The following is a 23808-nucleotide window of genomic DNA, read 5'->3' as shown; positions in this document are numbered from 1 at the left end:
TTTCAGTAGCAAAGAGAACATTTATAATCCATAGCACGATGTGGCAATAGAGATAAACATTACCTCTGAATATTCCTAATCACTATTAATATGGAGCAAGGTCCTGGGTGACCATGTATTTGATACCTTCAGAACATTTTGTCTGGGTGCCTGGGTGGCTCAGTCGGTTGAGCATCCAACTCTTGATTTTGGCTCAGGTCAGGATCTCACAGTTTGTGAGTTTGAGCCCCAAATCAGGCCCTGTGCTGACAGTATAGAGCCTGCCTGGGATTCTCTGTCTCCCACTCTCTCTGCCTTTCTCTCGCTCGCTCTCTCTCTCTCTCTCTCTCTCTCTCTCTCAATAATAAATAAACATTAAAAAAACATTTTGTCAAACTAACAAGTATGATGAGATTGGCTGGTTACTCCTAATTGTACTGGACAGAGTGAGGAAAGAAAAGGAGGAGCCCAGGGATTTGAAATCCCAGCTTGAGTGCTGAATAAATTACTTGAAGCTTTCTATGTCCTGAAAAAACCTTATGTCCTGTAGCTGCAGAGCTGAGATTGCTGAAAAACAAACCTAGAGTTTCATCCTGAAATGGCTGACTTATAGCACAAATGGAATTCCCAGTCTCACAGGTGTCTCCTGTTAAAATAAAACATTGATTGGAAAGGAATGGGATCCTGAAAACTGGAATCAGGAAGATCCTGATAAAATGGAACACAGCCCCTAAATTTTGATGAGTCTTCTTTGTCAAAAGCAGCCACTCCACCGACACGTGACATTAATCCTACTTTGCCTGAAGAACTCGTAATGGCTTCCTTTGAGGTATTGTAGTAGCTTTGCAAGACAATGCTGATTCTCCTCAAGACCAACCCTTACTTACCACCTGTCTTTGCTTCTAGACCTATAACTGGATTCAAGTTCCATCAAGCCCCTAAAGGTGACCTATGAAGTGTGACTCATGGAGTGTAACACACTCCAAAAGAATTACATTATTTTTCCAATGTATAGAGGCAGAAATCCAGAGTATCTTAAGAGTATATTAAGAGATATTAAGAGTGTAGGATAATGGTGGAAGTTTAGATCAGTTAAATTTATTGATAGGGGCCCACGAAGCAAAGATTCCAAAGTTAATGTTGCAGCTCAAGGGGTTAAAAACATCTCTAATAGTATGTTTGGTTGTTTAGACCAAAAATGTAGCCTATATTAAATGAGATTGAAATTCCAGAACTTCCTTGGTATTCTTAGAGAAAGGTATCCAAAGGCCTAGGGAGATTGGGGTTTTAGAGAACATTTATTATTTAAGTCCTGCTCACCCACCCGAGGAACATACAGACAACACACCTTTCACTACAGGGAAATAAATTCGTGCAAGGGAACTCCAGCATCCTTGAAGATCTCTGTGCTCACTCTTCTCTGTAGGTTAGAAATTACAATGGGAACTGCTGCCAGTAAGTTGGGAAACCTAAAAACAATGAGTATTAGATCCCCAAGGGGCCAAGGGTCAAGTGGTGGCACTTAATCACCTAAGGCAAGGTACCCATGGTTGCTGTAATGGACAGCAGAGTCAAAGCAGTAAATAAAATAGTCTGATTTGCAGAGACGTATGGCATTAACTAGTTGATCATGGTGTCATTACACGTGAAATAGATGGGCAATGTATGAAACTCTTACTTGATCTGTATAAGTGGAAGTGTTCTAGATTAAATGAACAAAAGCCTAACTTGAATTTTTAAAAAATAGAGTCAAGGGGTGCCTGGGTGGCTCAGTTGGTTGAGCGTCTGACTTCAGCTCAGGTCATGATCTCACGGGTTCGTGAGTTCAGGCCCCACATCAGGCTCTGTGCTGACATCTTAGAGCCTGGAGCCTGCTTCGGATTCTGTGTCTCCCTCTCTCTCTGCCTCTCCTCCACTTGCACTCTCTCTGCCTCTCAAAAATAAAGAAAAATAATAATAAAAAATTAAAAAAAAAGATCCCTCAACCAATTCCCTAGACTCGAGACAGTTTACAGACTCAGAACCTGTTGAATGAAGGAAAAGCCAGGTTCCCTTGAGGAAGGACCCTAGCCAAACTCAGGATGCTGTTCAAACTTTATACTGTTAAGCTTTCTGCCAGTCTTTCCCAGAGAGACCAATGGCCTATCACTAGGGTGACTCTGCACTGGGGAAAAGGAACTAATCAGACTATTTGGATTGCTGGACACTGGCTCTACACTTAAAATGATTTCAAGGGACCCCAAATGTCACTGTGGTCTCCTAGCCACAGAAGGGGCTAATGGAGGTCAGGTGATTTTGGGGGGATTATTTATTTGTTTATTTTTAAATAATTTATTGTCAAGTTAGCTAACATAGAGTATACAGTGTGCTCTTGGCTTTGGGAGTATATTCCCATGATTTCATCACTTACATACAACACCCAGTGCTCATTCCAACAAGTGCAGGTGACTTGTTTTTATTTTAATTCTGGTTAGTTAACATACAGCATTGTATTAGTTTCAGGTGTATGATATAATGATTCAACACTTCCGTACATCACCTGGTGCTCATCATGACAAGTGCACTCCATAATCCCCATCACATCTTTAACCCATCCTCCCACCCACCTCCCCTCTGGTAATCATCAGTTTGTTTTCAGTTTGTTTTCTAGAGTTAAGAGTCTATTTCTTGGTTTGTCTCTCTCTCTTTTCTTCCCTTTTTTTTTGTTTCTCAAATTACACATATGAGTGAAATCATATGGTATTTGTCTTTCTTTGATGGGCTTATTTTGCTTAGCATTATTCTCTCTAGCTCCATTCTCTCTAGCTCCATGAAAATGGCAAGATTTCATTCTTTTTATGGCTGAATAATATTCCATTGTATACATATACCACATTTTACTTACCCATTCATCAGTCAGTGGACACTTTGGCTGCTTCCATATCTTGGCTATTGTAAATAATGCTGCTATAAACATAACTGTGCAAATATCCCTTTGAATTAGTGCTTTATATTCTTCAGGTAAATACACAGTAGTGCAATTACTGGATCTTAGGGTAGTTCTAATTTTAACTTTTTGAGGAAACTCCATACTGTTTTCCACAGTGGCTGCCCCAGTTTGTATTCCCAGCAACAGTTGCAAGAGGAGTCTTTTTTCTCCACATCCTTGTCAACACCTGTTGTTTCTTGTGGGCGGTCAGACAATTAATGGGGTTTTAGCTCAGGTTCATCTAACACTGTGGGTCACCAAACCCATGTTGTGGTTATTTTCCCATTTCTAGAATTCCTAATTGGAACAGACATACTCAGCAACTGGCAGATTCCTACATTAGTTCCCGGACCTATGGAGTGAGGGCCATTATGGTAGGAAAGGCAAGTGGAAGCCTCAAGAACTGTCTCTACCTAGCAAATGAAAACCAAAAGCAATGCTGCATTCCTGAAGGTATTGCAGAGATTAATTCCACCATCAAGGACCTGGAGCATGCAAGGATGATGATTCTCACCATATCCCCATTCAACTCACCTATTTGGCCTATGCAGAAAATATATGGATCTTGAATAATGATAATGGATTATCACAAACTTAATTAAAAGTTGACTCAAGTTGCAACTGCTATACCAGATATGATTTCATTGCTTCAACAAATTAATAAATACATCCTTGTTACCTGGTATGCAGCTATTGATCTGGTAAATGTTTTTTTTTTTTTTCTCCCTCAATATCTATTAGAAAAGACTCTTAGAAGCAGTTTGCTTTCATCTGGCAAAGCCAACAATATAACTTGACTGTCTTATCTCAGGGGCATGATAAGTCTCCCGCCTATGTCATAATAGTCCAAATGGACCATGATTGCCTTTCCCTTCCACAAGACATCATGGTGTTCCAAAACACTGACATTAGGCTGATTGGAACTAGGGATTGAGAAGTAGCAACTACTCTAGACTCATTTGTAAAACATTTGCATGTCAGAGCATAGGAAAAAATCCAGCAAAAATTCAGGGGCTTTCTACCTCAGTTAAATTTCTAGGCATTCAGTGATGTGGGGCATGTCATGATATCTCTTCCAAAGTGGAGAATAAGTTGTTGCATCTTGCCCCTCCTACATCTTAAAAAAGAGGCACAACACCTGCAGGACTCTTTGGATTTCAGACACGTGTTCCTCATTTGGGTGTGCTACTTTGGACGCATTTACCAAGTAACCTAAAAGCTACTGTTCTTGAGTGGGGCCTGGACAAGAGGAGGCTTTGCAATAGATCCAGGCTGCTGTGAAAGCTGCTCTGCCACTTAGGTCAGATGATCTTGGAGACCGAGTGGTGTTAAAGTGTCAGTGGCTGATAGAGATGCTGTTGGGAGCCTTTGGAAGGCCATTATAGGTGAACTGCAGCACAGAACCTTAGGATTTTGGAGCAAAGCCATACCTTCCACTGTGGATAACTTCTCATTTTGGGAAACAGCTTTTGGCCTGCTACTAGGCCTTAGTAGAGACTGAACACTTAATCATAGGCCACCAAGTTACCATGCACCTGAACTGCCCATCATGAACTGGATATTATCTGACCCCAAGCCATAAAGTTATACACTCCATCAGCAAATGGAAGCAGCATATATGAGATTGGGCTTGCACAGCTCTGAAGGCACTATAAAGTTACAAAAGGAAGTAACCCAAATGCCCACGGTCCCCATTCCTGCTACATTACCTTCTATTTCCCAACCTGCACCCATGAACTCATGTGGAGTTCCCTACAATCAGTTGACTGAGGAAGAGAATACTCAGGCCTGGTTTGTAGATGGTTTTGCACAATGTGTTGGTACCATCCCAAAAGTGGACAGCTTCAGCACTATAGCCCCTTTCTGGGATATCCTTGAAGGACAATGCTGAAGGGAAATCCTCCAGAGGGCAGAACTTTAAGCAGTGCATCTGGTTGTTCATTTGCTTAGAAAGAGAAATGACCAGATGTGCAATTATATACCAGTTCATGAACTGTGGCCAATGGTTTGACTAGGTGGTCAAGGATTTGGAGGGAACATGATTAGAAAGTAGGCATCAAGAAGGTGTAAGGGAAGGGGCACCTGGGTGGCTCAGATGGTTAAGTGTCCAATTTTGGCTTAGGTCATGATCTCACAGCTCATGAGTTTGAGCCCCACATCAGGCCCTCTGCTGTAAGTGCAGAGTTGCTTCAGATCCTCTGTTTCTCTCTCTGCCCCTCCCCCACTCACACTCTTCTCTCAAAAATAAATGAACAATAAAAAAGAAGGTCTAAGGAAGAAGTAAGTGGACTCACCTCTCTGAATGAGTGAAAAACTGATATGTGTTTGCCATGTGAATGCTCACCAAAGGGTAACCTCAGCAGAGGAGAATTTTAACAATCAAGTGGATATGGTGATTCTTTCTGTGAACCAGTCAGCCTCTTCCCCATCTGCTCATTATTGCCCAATGGGCTCATTAAATAAATGGCTATGGTGACAGAGATGAAGGTCATGCATGGGCTTGGCAACATTCACCAAGGCTGACCTGGTTATAGCCACCACTGCAGTGCCCAATTTGCCAGCAACAGAGACCAACACTGAGCCCGCATTATGGCACCATTTTTTAGTGGCAGGTTGATTGCATTGCACCACTTCTATTGTGGAAACAACAGTATTTTGTTCTTACTGGAATAAACCCCTATTCTGGATATAGATTTGCTTTCCCTGCATTCAATGCTTCTGGGAAACTATGATCCATGTGTTTATAGAACACGTTATCTACCATCATGGTATTTCACATAGTATTGCTTCTGATCAGGGAACTTACTTAACAGCAAATGAAGTGTGCTAATGGGCTGAAACTCAAGGACTTGTAATGTTCCACACCAACCTTAAAGCAGCTGTTTTCAATGTTTGGTGGAATGGCCTTTTGAAAACTCAATTACAATGCCAGCTAGATGGCAATACCTTGCAGGGCTGGGGCAACGTTTTCCAGGAAGAGGCATATGTTCTACATCAGCATCCATATGTGGTGTTGTTTCTTCCATAGCCAGGAGTCAGGGGGTGGAAATGGGAATGGTACTACTCAGTATTACCCCTAGTGACTCATCAGCAGAATTAAAAAAATTTTTTTTAATGTTTATTTATTTTTGAGAGAGAGACAGAGCATGAGGAGGGGAGGGGCAGAGACAGAGGGAGACACAGAATCCAAAGCAGGCTCTAGGCTCCAGGCTCCAAGCTGTCAGCATAGAGCCCGACACAAGGCTTGAACCCATGAACCATGAGATCATGACCTGAGCTGAAGTCAGATGCTTAACTGACTCAGCAACCCAGGCACCCCTCACCAGCAGAATTTTCACCCCATCCCCATGACCTTATGCTTTGCTCTGCTAGAGGACTTAGTTCTAAAAGGAAGAACGCTTCTGCCAGGAGACACAACAATAATTCCTTAAACTAGAACTTAAGATTGCCAGCTGGCCATTTTGGGCTCCTCATGCCTCTGAATCAACAGGTAAACAAGGAAGTTATTGTGCTGGCTGGGGTGATTACCAAGGAGAAATTGTGCTGCTACTCTACAATGGAAGTAAGGAAAAGGGTGTGTGGAATATAAGAGATTTCTTAGGGCATCTGAAAGGAAAATTATTATTATTTTTTTTACTCACACTTCTGACACCAAATGTGTGGATTTTCCACACAAAGCAATTCTGACACTACCCAGAGTTAGGGCAGACCCCACAGGTTAAAGCTCAATCACACAAGACTCCCTCTCCCCCACCTTCAGATGCCAGTTTCAAGTCCCAAGTTGTCACCTGTACTTTTGACTAACTGGATATAAATCAAGGATTCCCAAAACACCCTCCTCAGTTTTGATAATTTGCTAGAACAGCTCACAGAACTTGAGAAAACAGGTTACTTACTATTGCTGGTTTATTATAAGGAAACAACACAGGAACAAAGATAGGTTTCTTGAAAAAGAAGCATTTCTCCTCGATACCACAATATAAATACTCTGTTTCCAGCCTCCTGTCCTGAAAAATTCAAATTCAAGACTGCAACATCAACTCTTACATGAATTTGCATGTCCTACATGATTTTATACTTGCCAGCCCCCACAATCATGTGTCGACTTAGTAAAATAAATTTCTCTCATTCTTAATATATGTAATATACCAGTACAACATTTAAAAAGTTAATGAATGGTACACTCATGTTCATACCAGCATTATTCACAATAGCCAAAAGGTGGAAACCTAATGTTTATCAACAGATGAATTAATAAAATGTGATATATACATATAATGGGATGTCATTTAGCCTTAGAAAAGAAGGAAATCAGGGGCTCCTGGGTGGCTCAGTCGGTTAAGTGTCCGACTTCGGCTCCAGTCAGGATTTTGCGAATTATGAGTTCAAGCCCTGCATCGAGCTCTGTGCTGACAACTCAGAGCCTGGAGCCTGCTTCAGATTCTGTCTCTCCCTCTCTCTCTCTGCTCTCTCTCTGCTCATGCTCTGCCTCTCCCTGCTCATGCTCTCTCTCTCTCTCAAAAATAAACAAAAAAAAAAAAAAAAGAAGGAAACCTAGGCATATGCTACAACATGGATGAACCTTGAGGACAATATGCTAAATGAAATAAGCTAGTCACAAAAGGAAAATTACTGTATGATTCCACTTATGAGATATATAGAGCAGTCGAACTCATAGAGGTAAGTAGAATGGTGGTTGTCAAGGGGTTTGGGTGAGGGGAGTTATTGGCTCATGGGTACAGAGTTTCAGTTTGGGAAGATGAAAAAATCCTGGGTGGTATGATGGCTGCACAACAATGCAAATATTCTTAATGCCATTTAAGTGTACACTTAGACATGTTTAAAATGGTCAGCTTTATGTTAATTGTATTTACCACGATCTTTAGTAAGGGTAAAAATTAAGGAATTAAAAAATAATTTACACATCCTTTGTGTCATCACCCTTGGATCTTTATTCTTGGCAATTGAATCTGCTCTTGGATTTGTCAGAGGATATTTTGGGGCAGGAGGTTTTTTTTCTAGAGCAACAAAATAGTTCATACTGGCAACCCTATCCACATGCAGCACTGTCTCCATGTGTATGTGTTTTCCAATTCATGTTTTTTGGTTCTATTTAAAACCATGGACACATGAAGAGCATTTTTCTTAGTTATACCACAAAATACAGGCCATTTTTAAATAACAAGATAGAAGTGACAATGGTTCATGTATTTATACTTCCTTGATCATAGTCTCTAAGGCACTGTGTTAGTCTGGGCCCAATAAGGAGACTGAAATAACAACGTAGGTTAGAAAGTTTAATACAAAACATTATTCAACTCTGATTGACATGTGACTGGAAAACATAAACTATGGCTGAAAGATAGTACCCAAGGAAGATAAACTTGGAATGGGCCCCTTCCCCAAATCCAGGGTTCATACCTCATTGGAGAAGATGCAGTCCAGCCTAGGCTGGGTACCAGAGATTCAGAAATATCAGAGATATCAGAGATATCCAGTAGACTGGATAGCAGAGAAAGAAGTTTGCTAGTTCCCCCAGGCCAATCAGTGTCAAAAGTCTACAGTTAGTGGGCAAGCTGGAAGCAGCTCTCCAGAGGGCAGGTGAGGCACAGGTATAATCCCAGAAGAGATATGAGTGTGCAGGAGTGTCCAGAAGTGCAGGTGGACCATGTGCAGGCCTGCAGAGAAAGTGGTGGCTAGACAGGAACCACCTGTGGTGCAGGTGAGGAACTGGGCCACTGGTGGAGGCAGGAGGGCTTCTGGGCAGTTTCTGCGTCAAGCAAGATTATTACTAGATGAGGCCATGACTGCAAGGTTGCTGAGGAGATGCACAAACTGGGCATGTGACTGGGCAGAGATCCACCTGGTGTTCTCATTGACCCAACATGCAGCAGCCAGAAACAGTATGAGAGCCCCTTCCTCCTGCAAAAGCAAAAGCACCCCCCACCAGACCCCATGCCCTCTACTGAAAATGCTTAACATTGTGCTCACTATAAATGAGAGATGCTTGAAGGAAATCTGTCCAGTATCACAGAACATATATTGAAGGATTAATTTGGAGCTGGGAGACAATAAACTGGTAACTGTCACAGGTGCTTTATCCCTCAGAGTTTTTAACTCATTCAGTCATGTTCTGATGCTCCGTCCATAATCCTTTCTAATTTCTGCATTTGGCATGGCTACTCTCCCTCCTACAGAATTACTTTTTAATGATGCCTGGGTTCATTGCTCTGCTAAAATAACAATGACTAAATCACATGTCTCTTTATATTTGAAAATTAAACTGCCTAATCTGTAATTCTTATTTTACGTGAAATATAACCCCAAAAGCAGTATTGTAAAAGAATACTTTAAATCTACTGATATCAGTAATTAATTAGAGCTGTCAAAATAGGAGCAACTGTTTTCTTATTTGCACATCTATGTCTACTTACCAGAACGATGCTAGTAATAAGTGCAGTCAAGTCTTTCTCTGGCAACCTGCATGTTGTCAGTGCTATCCATCAGCCTTTTACTCTCCTCTACTCATTTATTCCCAGAAATTCAAGAAGCTTCCTCTCTAGAGGCCAGAGGCTTTTGGTACTGAATTCCCTCTGGCAAAAGGTCTTCAATGTAAATACACCATTCTCTTTCCTTGAGAATTGATGACTCCCAAACAAGAAAGAGGATGGAGACATCAATTTAATTATTTTTTTCAAAGAGAGAGAGAGAGAGAGAGAGAGAGAATTTTAAGCAGACTCCACGTTCAGCATGGAGCCCAATGTGGGGCTCGATCTCATGACCCTGAGATCATGACCTGAGCTGAAACAAAGAGTTGGCTCAAATAGCTGAGCCACCCATGTGCCCTGACATCAATTTTAAATCCCACATAAGCCCCATAGCAAATTAGAAGTTTAGAAATAACCTCACTATTTGTGAGCATTTTAAATTATCCTAATTTGCTAATACTCAGTGCTGGCAAGAGGATGGGGACACAGGAACTTCCAAGACCACCTCTGCTATGATAAATTTGGCAATAACCCTCATGTAAAATGAGCACATCCTCTTGCTCAGAAATTCGACTTCTAGCAATTTATCCCGGGGAATATACTCTCCCAATTCAAAATTGGTGTTTGCAAAAGGATGTGACCCAAATGTTATTTCTAATAGTCGAAGGAAGGAAGGAAGGAAGGAAGGAAGGAAGGAAGGAAGGAAGGAAGGAAGGAAAGGAAAGAAGAAAGGAAGGAAGGAAGGAATTGTTTACATCACTAGGAAACCATTTAACTATGTTTGTTAGAAGCCCGAGGACAAACTATACAAACTAAACTTTTAATATGAAAAATCCCAACTATACAAAATGGAAGAATAGTATAATGAATTCATGTTTAACCATCATGCACCTTCAAAAATTATCATTTGGCTATGTAACCAAACCAATGTGAGTACCCACCTTGGTGAATTGGAAACTCGCTGAGTTGTCACACAAAGAAAAGTTTATTTGCAGCAAATAAGATCATGGGGAATAATTTCGAAAGCCATGACCCCCTTTGAGCAAGGGTGGATGGGTTCCTTTTATGGGTTAGGATGAATATTTAGATATAGAAGCTTTGTCATCGTATGTAGAGGTGGGCATAAGGTCATTCATGCACCTTAAGGAAACATTCCTATACACACATTGTATGTTACATAAATGAGGCTCATGCCCCTCCTTGGAGATATTAGTATTACAACGGAGTAAAGGTAGTTGTTGGTCATCCTGGAGGTCACTCCATTATCCATCTGCACAAGTGTGAGTCAGGGGTTACACTCAAACTGGTCTGGGTGGTCTGGGCCGGCTGGAGGTCTTGACAGGGCAGTCACTATCACTCCAGGGGAGGTTTCGCTTTCCACCTGCCTGAGTTAGGAGGTAATCTGGAAAGAAGAGCTTAAGGAAAACTGGGACAAGGGTAGGGGAGTACAAGCAGGTGAGCAGTGTAAGAAATAAGTCCACTGACCCAATCAAAGGAGGGTCGTGAGACTCACAGCATGGTGAAGCGAGGCTTTAATCAACGTTCTTGCAGGAGTGGGAGTCTGATGGACAGTCACCCCTGGGGCAGTTACAGCAATTTATCTTTTAGCATGTAAGTCCCTCCCCTGGTTCCTCATTGGCTGAGTATTACAGAGGTTACAGCATTACCTGGACATTGCCTTTGCCCATGTAAGGCCAAAAAGTAGTCTGATTGGAACAAATGTATATTTCCTGAGGTGACAGACTTTAAGTCCCTTCTTTTTTGGTGCATGCTCATTGCAAAGCCTGCAAAAATACGCCTGCAAAAGGGAGAGAGGAAGAAGACCCAGGAAGTCAAGTGTCCGAGGGTTTGGGATTCCATGGGGGGGGGGGGGGGGTTTATACATATTTCCAATAGGTTGTAAACCTACTGTTAACTAGACAGCACACTTTTATTTGGTGTTTCTGAAAACGAATCATCTCCCCTACTTCCCATGGCAGTAAAGGTGGGTCTTGGGGTCTAGCTGGTGACAGCTAATCTTGTTTCATCTATTCTTCTCTCACCTTTTCTTTCTTCTTTTGAGTAATTTGAAACAAACAGCAAATTACACCATTATATTGTTTTACTTATGAATAGTATGTATCTCTAACAGTAAGGACCTTTAAAAACACATAACATTGACATTATCACACCTAACAAAAATTACAAGAATTCCTTAGTATAAACCCAATTTATGGCTTCCAGTTGTCTAAAAAATGTGGGTTTTTAAAATCGAAATATATTTGACATATAACGTTGTGTAAATTGAAGGTGTACGTGTTGATTTGATACATTTATTATTGCATTGTGATTGCCAGTGCCGTGTTGGCTAGCACGTCTATCACCTCACATAATTATCATTTCTTTTTTTATGGTGATTGGAATAATTAAGATCTAGTCTCTTAGCAAGTTTGATGTTTATAATACAATATTGTTATCTATAATCACTATACTGTGCATTAGATCTCTAAGACTTATTTATCAGGTTTACACCCTTTAACATCTCTCCTATTCTCTACCCTCCAGGCCTTGGTAACTGATAGAGTAGGCAATTAGCTAGATAAAAGCAGGGAACAAATGCTTTCCAACTAAAAAAAAAAAAAAAAAAAAAGGCAGAAACCAGATTCCAAATAGCCAGGAAAGACCCTGGAGGATATACATGCATTCTTCCCTATAACAGGCTGCCCTACAGTAACCTATAGCTTCATTATAATACATTTACATTGCAGTTTTGACTCCGCACCTCTGGGGCGGGGTTGGGGGGGGTGGTAGACAGCCGCCATGGCAGTTCCAACAAGGACCATACGGGGCCAAAAACTCCCCCTTAAGAGTTTGGCTCTCTATATTCTTTCTTGGCTGAACTCAACAACTGTGGTTGGTGCAGAAGCAGGGAAGGGCTCCACAAGATGACAGTAACCACCATTTTACTGTTCCTACAAGTTAAGCATTTTTTTTAGATTCCATAGTATAAGTGATATCGTACAGAATTTGTCTTTCTCTGAGTTACCTCACAGAGTATAATATCCTCAAGGGCCAACCATGTTGTCACAATGCAGGATTTCCTTCTTTCTCATGGATGAATAATATTTCACTGCATATATATCATATCTTCTTTACCCATTCATCCACTGATGAACATTTAGGTTGTTTCCATGTCTCGGCAATTATGAATAATGCTACAATCTTCATGGAAGTGCATATATATTGCTTCAATATCCTGTTTTCATTTTCTGGTTATATACCAAAAGTAGAATTGCTGGATCATATGGTAGTTCTATTTTTAATTTTTTGAGGAACCTCCATAATACTTTTTATAGGGGCTATGCTAATTTACATTCCCACCAACAGTGATTAGTGACTCCTTTTTCTCCATATCCTCACCAACAATTATTTCTTGTCTCCCTGATGATAGGTGTAAGGTGATAGCTACTTGTGGCTTTGATTTACATTACCCTGATGATTAGTGATGTTGATCACCTTTTCCTGTACCTGGTGGCCATTTGGATGTTTTCTTAGGAAAACTGTCTATTTAGTTCCTCTGCCCACTTTTCCCCCTATTTTTTTAAATTGTATTGTTTGTTGTTAATGAGTTCTGAGTTCTTTATATATTTCAGATATTTACCACTTTTCCAATATATGGTTTGCAAATATTTTCTTCCATTCTATAGATTGCCTTTAAATATTTTCTCCCATTCTATAGATTGCCTTTTCATTGTGTTGTTTCTATTGCTTTGCAGAAGCTTTTAAGTTTGATGGAGTCCCACTAAATGATTTTTGCTTTTGTTGATAGAATCCAGGTTTTCTATTACTTGAAAACAAAAGCACTGTAACTGATAAGTTCTCACTATACTTATTCATTCTTCTGCTATATTATTTATTGCTCTTCATCACAACTATTGATTCTGAGCTTATCTTCCCAAATGGACTATTAGCTCATTGCCTTAAGCGTGTCTTATTTATCTTAATCTTTCTAGTTTCTACCAATACCTGACACAGGGAAGTTGCTAAGTAAATATTTGTTGACTGTGTGACTAGTTCTACCTGTTATATCCTGAGTACAGGGATTAAGGAGTTTACATGAAAAACAATTTGTATCCTTAAAATGTAAAGGAAACCATAATACATTGCAGTTAAATAAAATTTTTAAAAAATACACCTGAAAGTAACCAAATGAAACACCAAACCAGAATAAAACATATTCTGTGGTAATCATTTTTGGCTTGTATGCATACTTCTTTCTGGGTCACTTGGACACTAGAACATTTTTTTAAAACCAGTTATTTTGATCTAATTTTAGATGTACAGATAAATTGCAAAACAGTACAGAGTTCCTATTTACCCTTTACTCACTTACCTCTGTTAACATCTTACACAACTATGATACATTTGTCAAAACTAAACTCATTGAAGTACAGACTTTATTTGGAAATCCCCAATTTCTCTACTAATACCCTCTATCTGCTCCAGGATCCAATACAAAATACCATGTTGTCTTTAGTTGTCATGACTCCTTATCTCTCATCTGTGATGGTTTCTTAGTCTTTGACTTTTATGACACTTTTGAAGAGTATTGGCCAGGCATTTACAGAATTTCTCTTAATTTTTGTTTATCTAGAGACTTATTGTCTAAAGCTTTCTGGAAATTCTTTTTTTTTTTTTTTTAAAGTAAACTTTACCTCCAATGTGGGGCTTAGACTCACAACCCCAAGATCAAGAGTTGCGGGCTCTACTGACTGAGCAAGCCAGGCGCCCCTCTAGAATTCTTTTGTAGTAATAATAATGCCTTATAAATGCAAGACATTTTATGGCTTACAAACGAACATCAGTATATTCCTGTGGTGATTCCCACCTTCATCTGGAGAAGTGACTCAGAAAGAATGTTTGTCCCCATGTACAGGAAGGCCTTCACAGGGAACTACTGGAAGGAGCAGGCTGAAAACACCATTAGCACCTGCTGGAATGAAGGCTAGACAGGAGGTCACTGAACCGGACCAGGCCTGAAGGGAACCGAGCTTGATTCCTGACCTCCACGGGTCTACATGGTTTCTAAAATCCTCTATTATCTATGTATTTCATTCACCCTGCTAATACTGCACTCTATTCACACTAAAAATTAACAGCTAATGATAAAACCCAAAAGTTGCCTTTCACAGATAGCTTTTTACTGTACAACAAAGTCCTTTACTTTTATTTCTCTGAGAAAGGCCCTCTTCAAAAGGCTGATGGGGCATATTGGCACCTGATGGGTCAGCCTAAGTTACTTCTTTTCTCCTTCCTTCCTTCCTTCCTTCCTTCCTTCCTTCCTTCCTTCCTTCCTATTTTTCTTTCCTTTTCCTTTTTAGTAATCTCCACACCCAAGTCAAACACACAACCCCGAGATCAAGAGTCACATGCGCCTCCAACTGAGCCAGACAGATACCCCTGAGTTACTTCTTGAGGAATTAACCTCTTGGGAACTACATTCCTTGTTTCAGAAAAACCAAGGTGCATTAGTGACAGCAGCAGAGATGAATAAACCAATAATGCACTACTTTCAGACCAAGGTACAGTCACAGCACTCAGCCAGGTGTGCTTGGGGAGAAGGAAAAGAGAAACTGGGGATAGGGGAGGATAGGTGGAAGAAGAAGTGCGTGCAAAAGGAAGACTTAAAGACAAGCAAAAGGAAGTTCATGCATTCATGAATATTTCTTGGGTACTTTCTCTGTGATAGATTTTAGAGATAGAACAAAGTAGGCATGGACTTTTTTTCAGGGAGTTTATAGTCTACTTAAGAAATGGAAAAGAAACAAATACTTATTTAATCCTAATTGTAACAAATGCTTAAAAATACTGAAGTGTGCAGTGCACCAAATAACCAGAAGGTAGCAGTTTAGGGTTCTCTAGCTGGGCTAAAATAGTTGATAAATTATTAACATACTTGAGTCCAACCAGGCAGTTTTGGGGACTTTTTTTTTTTTTTTTTTTTTTTAATTTTTTTTCAACGTTTTTTATTTATTTTTGGGACAGAGAGAGACAGAGCATGAACGGGGGAGGGGCAGAGAGAGAGGGAGACACAGAATCGGAAACAGGCTCCAGGCTCCGAGCCATCAGCCCAGAGCCCGACGCGGGGCTCGAACTCACGGACCGCGAGATCGTGACCTGGCTGAAGTCGGACGCTTAACCGACTGCGCCACCCAGGCGCCCCAGTTTTGGGGACTTTTGATAGCTATTGGGATGATCAGTGTGAAAATTCTTGTTAGAGTCAGTGGTTAGCAACTAAGCCAAGGAAATCTGAACATCTACAGTCAGGTGAGGCCCATCTCTGGAATAATCTAAGCGGAAATAGAACTGGCTGGGTGTTAGGTGGACAGGTTTCTGTGGACTGGCCAGACTGAGTTGGATGTGTTCTCTGAGCTCTGCCCTGCCTGTTTCAACCAGTGGGAAACACCCGACCTGTGAAGCACTCTGATTGCCCTGCTCCCACTCATAGCTCACTGCACACTGGCTGGCTGAGCTTTCCCGGCACCACCATTTCTCACCTATTCCATGCATTCCCCAAACAATACTCACCGAGGCCTACTATGTGCCACACCTCATGTCAGTCTGTGAAGATAGTACAGTGCTGCAGAAGGCAAGGAGCTTACTGTCTCATTTAGAGGTTCCCAAATACTCGGCTCACAGCACCTTTAGGGCAACAGAAATTCCTGTCAGTTCCCTTCGTTTAGAAGTTAGGTCCAGAGGGGCGCCTGGGTGGCCCAGTCGGTTAAGCGGCTGACTTCGGCTCAGGTCATGATCTCGTGGTCTGTGAGTTCAAGCCCCGCGTCAGGCTCTGTGCTAACAGCTCAGAGCCTGGAGCCTGTTTCAGATTCTGTGTCTCCCTCTCTCTGACCCTCCCCTGTTCATGCTCTCTCTCTCTGTCTCAGAAATAAATAACGTTAAAAAAAAAAAAAAAAAAAAAAGAAGTTAGGTCCAGAGCACCTAGGTGGCTCAGTCAGCTAAGCAACCAACTTTTGATTTCGGCTTAGGTCATGATCTCACGGTTTAGGGGTTTGAGCCCCACATCAGGCTCTGAGCTGACAGCAAAGAGCCTGCTTGGGATTCCCTGTCTCTCCTTCTTTCCCTCTAAAAATAAATAAATATTTAAAAGTCATTAAAAAAAAAGTAGGGTCCAAACAACTTAATAAGTATTTATATTTTAACAACCTAATCGCTGTTTGAAGATAAAGCTATAAATGAAAAGAAAATGTCACATTTTTATTTCATTCCAGGTTGTGTGCCTGTTGGGCACTATACAACTCCTCAATCCTCGAAATCAGATTGGACACCACCACCCTGGTTTCCTGTTCCACGGTAATTTTTGTGTGTTTCCAGATTTTTATCACAGCTGTTGAAAACCCAGCTTTGCAAAGATATGATGTCATTCAAAGAAATGCAGTAGAAAAGAAACGTCAAATCATGAACTATCTTTACTCTCTACTTACAGGCAAGATGTCAGACAGATGACCCGTTTCCTCAAATATTTAAAATATCCTGCTGTACATACTGTGTAAGTACACTGTGACACCCCAACACCTATTTCTTGATTTAGCAACAGATCTATGCTTTAAAATGTCTAAACCCACTGCAGGTTTCTCAAACAAAGCACTTAAATATTTGTCCAATAATGTATACATCACACAGCTGCAAGCCAGAGGATACAGGATCAGTTTCTCCCACATTTTGTGGCAGACACTAGTCACATATACCTCACTAGCACTCTGTCCAGGATATGGGTGACTCTAAAGGGCTTCAACTAGACAAATATAATAGAGGATCACATTTTCTGAATTGCAAATCCAGATACAAAGGTGGGTGAACTTATAAAGACGAAGTCTGTTATCTGGCCCCGTCCCAGGAGTTCTGGACACATGGTCACCAACTATGAGAAACCCCAGTACAAGATTAACCCCCAAGTCTGGGGCCAACGGGGTCTCCTAGAGGCTGCAGAAATTCCTAAATTCCCCTATGCCTGCCTACATACAGCCTGCCTTAGGAGAAATTAGGGTGGAACTAGAAGCAGGCCTAAAAGACTACCTGGTATCGACCTTAAAAATAAAACAGCCAGTTATTTTATCAGCAAAATGAATTTATTTGGCAATAGCAAAGGGACTGCAATTTGGGACAAACAAACTATGACAAACCACAGGCAAGTATGAAGAAACAAAGGGAAGTTCAGCTTTTATTAGGCCTTTGGGAAAATTTGGGAGATTTCTTTTGAACAAAAGTTCACTGGAGAAGAATAAGAGTCTGCAGCTGTGGTGGTTTCTCACTGGCCACAAGCAGTAGTTAGCATGTTGCTGGGAAGAGAGGGATCTTCCTTTATCTTTTTTTCTTTTTTAACGTTTGTTTATTTTTGAGGCAGAAAGAGACAGAGCATGAATGGGGGAGGGTCAGAGAGGGAGACACAGAATCTGAAACAGGCTCCAGACTCTGAGCTGTCAGCACAGAGCCCGAAGCGGGGCTCGAACTCACGGACCGCGAGATCATGACCTGAGCTGAAGTCAGCCGCTTAACCAACTGAGCCACCCAGGCGCCCCATGGGATCTTCCTTTATCTTAAAAGCAGGAGATAAACTCGTAAGTGAAACATGCCCTCTCTTGCCAAGATAATTCTTATCTTCCTTCTTCCTGCTGGTTGTACAGGCTGCAAGGAGTGGCATCTGCATGAAAATTTCCCCTTCATGGCTTCTGAACTCCATTTTATTATTATTTTTTCCATACTTCATTTTTTTTTATATATATATGAAATTTATTGACAAATTGGTTTCCATACAACACCCAGTGCTCATCCCAAAAGGTGCCCTCCTCAATACCCATCACCCACCCTCCCCTCCCTCCCACCCCCCATCAACCCTCAGTTTGTTCTCAGTTTTTAACAGTCTCTTATGCTTTGGCTCTCTCCCACTCTCACCTCTTTTTTTTTTTTTTTTTTTCCTTCCTTGCCCTCCCCCATGGGTTCCTGTTAAGTTTCTCAGGATCCACATAAGAGTGAAACCATATGGTATCTGTCTCCATACTTCATTTTAAATGAGGTGTCCTTTACTCATTTTCACACTGGTAGAGACTTCTACAAAACTGATGCCAAGTCATCTAACTCCATCGTCCTCATCCCTCCCAGCCCTTTTACACACTCAGGTGGGTTGTCTCACTTGAGGAGTCTTTTACTTAAAAAACATCTGGGGGGGGGGGAGAGTACTCTTGAAACATTTAGAACATGTCTTTTTATTTTTTTTTAATGTTTTACTTATTTTTGAGAGAGAGAGAGAGAGAGAGAGAGAGAGACCGTGTGAGCAGGGGAGGGGCAGAGAGAGAGGGAGACACAGAATCCAAAGCAGGCTCCAGGCTCTGAGCTGTCAGCACAGAGCCCAACACGGGCTCGAACTCACAAACTGTGAGACTATGGCCTGAGCTGAAGTCAGACACTTAACCGATTGAGCCACCCAGGTGCCCCTATTCTATCCAGTACATTTCTAAAATAGGTTTGTTTATCTATCTATCTATCTATCTATCTATCTATCTATCTATTTAAAGTAGGCTCTACACCCAATGTGGGGCTTGAACTCAAAGGCCCGGAGATCAAGAGTGGCATGCTATACTGACTACTGACTGTGCCTTCCAGGTGCCCCCTAAGATAGGTTTATCATACCAACTCTTGAAAAGTAAAACACACACATACAGAGAAGTATTATGAAATCATAAAAAGAACAAGATCATACTATTTGTGACAACATGGATGAACCTAAACAGCACAGTAAAACCCTGGATTGTGAATAACTTGTTCTGCGAGTGTTCCTCAAGATAAGCAAACATTTCTAATACATTTTAACTTGATAAAGGAGTGATGTCTTGCAATAGCAGTACATGGCTCCGAATGTCACGTGATCACTACTGAGTCTATGGTTCTTCTCTCTCTCTCTGTCTTGCTGTGGGATTGTGGATGATTGTCTCCCATGCTCAGATTCTCTGTCTCAGGCCTCAGTGTTGGGCAGAAATCAGTGATTTTTCAGAACACTGGGAGGTGCCCACAACTGACATTAACTAGTGTATTTTTGTCACTTCAAAGCACCAATGGACAGTCCTTTGCTTTTCCATACAAGAGTAAGCTTAGGAATGCTTTGCTTCATTCTAGGTCAGGCTGCCTGCAGAAATAGACCCTTTCCTCTGCTGCATTATTGCCAGTTACATTAAATATGGTATATGACAAGAATTTCTTAATACTGTACTGTAGTCAACATCCGTGTGAGCATATACAATGATCCCCATGCAGAAAAAGGTGGAAAAGAAAGGCGGTAAGAAGAACAGGATGAGGGGCACCTGGGTGGCTCAGTCGGTTGAGTGTCTGACTTTGGCTCGGGTCATGATCTCAGTTTGTGAGTTCAAGCCCCACATCAGGCTCTGTGCTGACAGCTCAGAGCCTGGAGCCTGCTTCGAATTCTGTATCTCCCTCTCTCTCTGCCCCTCCCACATTCGCACTCTGTCTCTCTCAAAAATAAATAAACATTAATAAAAAAATTTTTTTAAAAAAGAAGGGGATGATTACAGTGGAAGAAAGACATCATCACGAAGTACAAATGAGGTATGCAAGTAGCTGGAACTGCAAGATTTCATAAGAAGTCTAGGTCTGTGTCTTGTCTGCAGAGGAGGAGGAGAAAAAGGTGGAGGAATCTCTCACTTCAAATGAAATTAGGGAGATGTGTAAAATGTGGGAAACAATGCAAAATTTTGTAGAAAAGCACTACCCAAATAAGGCTGTAGCAGCGTGCAAGCAATGAATCTGTTTAACAACAATGCAAGGTCACGTTTCTGTGAAATCCTCAAAAGGAGGCAAAAGCAAGTGTCATTGGATAGGTTCCTTGTTAAAGGTGCATGAAAAGAAAAAGATACCATTGAGCCAAAAGACAGCAAAGATTCCATTAGTGAGAGTGAAAGTCTTCCTACACAACAACGCTCCTCTCTCGTCTCCCTCACATGAACCAGGAAAGTTTTCAAAGGTAAGTGCAGGTTATTTTTTCTTCATATTTTGTATTATATTACAGTATTCTGATCATTTTTATCTTTATTTATTTTTAAGTTTTTTAACATTTATTCATTTTTGAGAGACAGAGTGTGAGGGAGAGGGGCAGAGAAAGAGAGAGAGAGAGACAGAATCTGAAGTAGGCTCCAGGCTCTGAGCTGTCAGCACAGAGCCCGATGAGGGGCTCGAACCCATGAATTGTGGGACCATGACCTGAGCTAAAGTCGGACGCTTAACCAACTGAGCCACCCAGGCACCCCTTGTGATCATTTTTATATAAATATTTTTGGGTTGTGGAACGAATCATCTGAGTTTCCATTATTTCTTATGGGGGAATTTTCTTTGATATACAAGTGCTTTGCATTACAAGCGTGTTTCCAGAATGAATTATGTTCACAAATCAAGGTTTTACTGTATTATGCTAAGTGAAATAGTCAGACTGAGAAAAACAAATACCATGCGATTTCACTCACTGTGGAATCTAAAAAAAAAACCAACAAAACAAACAAATAAATAAGCAGAATCAGACCTGTAAACACAGAAAACAAACTCATGGTTGCCAGAGGGGATGGGGAGTAGATGGGCAAAACAGGTGAAAGGGAGAGAGAGATACAAGTTTCCAGCTACGAAATAAAGAAGTCACAGGAATAAAAGGCACAGCATAAGGAATACAGCCAATATTATAATAGTGTTATATGGTGCCAGATGGTAGCTACACTTGTGGTAAGCATAGCATAATGTTTAAACTTGTTGAAGCACCATGTTTACACCTGCAGCTAATGGTAACATTGTGTGTCAACACAACACTCAAATACAAAAATTAATAATAAAAAAATTGGTGGTCTTACCAAAAGAAGTTGAACCTATGCATCTTAGCTTCTTCTTGTCTGTGGCACTTGCACAAATTGCTGCAAACTTACTTTGTTCTATGACTTAAAATATTTAAATCACTACCTTGCACACACACGCACACACACAAAGTAGAATTAAAGGAGTTTGTTCCAGTGATGAAAATTTTCCATATTTTCATAGGGATGTGAATAACAGGGGTGGACAATCAGCCAAAACTCATTCGACTGTGCAGAGATGCACAGAAAAGTGCCAGAAGCCAAGCTATCCAACCAGCCTGATGGCAGGGCCCAGGCGGTGGACGGATCGGGACTGCATGGCGGCCCACCGAAAGTGAAGCTTCTTGTACTCCTGCTTTTCTGTAATTTGGCCTTCGCGATGGTCAGGGCAGCCTCCCTACCAATGAAAGTACATGGGGATTTGTTGATTGGGGAATTGCCCATGACAGGCCCCTCGGGGAAAAAAACCATTGGGGAAAGAAAGAAGATTCCGCAGGGAAATTAGTGGCCCTACATCCAGCCTTTGCCACCCCCTATAAAGACTCCTCTACCTAAAGGAAGGATAGCCCCATATATTTCCCAGCCAAGGAGGGGGACAAATGGGTTTGAAATCCCCAATTCCAGTAACAAAGGAATGTATCTATGGATACAAGTTACTCCAACCCCCAGGCCCACTTGGCCCCCAGGAGGCATTCCAGAGCATATCTGGACCTGGTGGGTTAAGGTACAGAATGGTTCATTAGTTCCTAGGTATACATTGTCTCTCTGGGAGCACATAAGACATGGGTTCCCAGGGCCCTCTTGCCTCCCTCCGGGCACCCCAGACCAAAGCGAATACTTTTGTTCCTTGTATCCCAGATGGTTCAAAGGAACAATTAAGAAGTCATGTCCCTGTAAAGGTTCCACTTGAGGTGTTGAGAGCTAGATGACCTTGAAAGGGCAAGAGGAAATGTTACAAGAAAATAACTATGTTGTTCCTTAACGGGTGATTACAAAAAAGAACATTTTTAGAATTAGGTAATGCCAGAAAGCATAGATGACACATGCTATAAGGAATTTGCTAACAAATATAATGCCACGCTTGCCACAATAAAGCGGCCTATCTAACACACTGCTATTGTCTGTGTCCATTTGTTATTTTCGCCGACGCCATTCATCCTTCAGGAACCTCTGGACCTGCTGGGGCTGGACTCTGGCAGAAAAGTGACAGAGTAAAACATTATCGATAGAAACTAGATGGTGGACCCAGGAGTGTTCACTGCACAATTCTTTCAATTTTTTGAGCGTGTTGTAAAGTATCCAAGATACGTACACCTGAAACTGAAATTAAAAACTTAATAAAAAATTAAATAAATTGAAACTCCTTGTTTAATCACGGTCAGAAAAAATAAAGAAGAAATGCACATCCAATGACCCAATCATTATTCTCCTGGGTATATACTCAGCAAAAATGCATAAACATAAATCAAGAGATGTGTATTTTAAATCTTACGGTGGCATCGTTTATGCTGAGCAGAATTCTATTAGCAAAATGAGTAATGTTTATTCACAGATACAAGAATCGGGGGGAAAGCCCATTCATGTCCTTAAGAAATAAATGTCAAAAATAATTTTGCATTTTATATTTAATAATTGCATGTCAAATTATGTAATGACTTATGTCATTTGACCATGTGTATACAAATAATAGTTGTAATAAAAACCCAATTCAGTACAAAAACATTTTTTAATAAAAAAAATAAAATATCCATGATAAAATGTTGGCAATCTTTAAATTAAAAATTAAAGATTTGGGGCACCTGGATAGCTCAGTCGGTTGAGCCTTTGACTCCGGATTTTGGCTCAGGTCATGATCCCAGGGTTCTGAGATCAGGTCCCACACTGAGTGTGGAGCTTGTTTGGGATTCTCTCTTTTTCCCTCTGCCCCTCTCCCACGCCCGCGCGTGCTCTCTCTAAAATTTAAAAAAAAAAATTAAATTAAGTTAAAATTAAATATTTATTTTAAAAATAAAAATTAACTCTACAGCTAAGATGTGTTCATTACACTGTGTATTAATGATACCTCAAAACAAAACACCAGAACTAAGGAGGGGCTCGGTTAAAAACGGAATAGAAGGAAAATACAATAAGTCTGTTAAATCATAAATGTGGTTGTTCTGAGAAGAAAATTCTTTAAATTGGTAACTGGTTCTCTAAATAAGAAGTAACTTCGGCCGAAGCAGGGGGCTGCGTCCTTCCTAAACAACTTTTTCTCCCCTGGACCCCTCTCCCTCTTCCTACCTATAGTGGCTGAGTCAGAAAACACCCGTGCAGCTTAAGCTTGCCTGCGCATCGCGGCCAGCGGAGCCTCATCTCGCAGCTACGGTGTGCGCCCCATCCAGTCCCCGTACGCTCCACACTCTACCAGCACCCAGCGGGCCGCGACCCAGCGTCCACGCCAGACGAAAGCTCACGCAGCTCCGCCCCTTGTGCTCCG

At 41.2% G+C, this 23808-nt stretch overlaps 2 long non-coding RNA genes across 2 annotated transcripts in view; one reads left to right on the top strand and one right to left on the bottom strand.

Annotated features, from left to right (window-relative positions):
- Positions 1–3631, top strand: part of LOC116738440 — a 48369-nt gene extending 44738 nt beyond the window's left edge. The window contains exon 3 of the long non-coding RNA XR_004344391.1: positions 3240–3631. This is a non-coding gene — a long non-coding RNA (uncharacterized LOC116738440). The remainder of the gene's footprint in view (positions 1–3239) is intronic.
- Positions 3632–6849: 3218 nt separating this feature from the next.
- LOC116738439 lies at positions 6850–23743 on the bottom strand. The gene is made up of 3 exons (XR_004344390.1): positions 23613–23743; positions 16003–16116; positions 6850–6954 (listed from the first exon to the last, which is right to left on the bottom strand). It is a non-coding gene; the product is annotated as an uncharacterized LOC116738439 (long non-coding RNA).
- Between the last annotated feature and the right edge of the window lie 65 nt (positions 23744–23808).

The sequence above is a fragment of the Lynx canadensis genome, chromosome D4, assembly GCF_007474595.2.
Source record: "Lynx canadensis isolate LIC74 chromosome D4, mLynCan4.pri.v2, whole genome shotgun sequence".
Taxonomy (NCBI): Eukaryota; Metazoa; Chordata; class Mammalia; order Carnivora; family Felidae; genus Lynx; species Lynx canadensis.
This window is presented reverse-complemented; position numbering and strand designations above follow the sequence as displayed.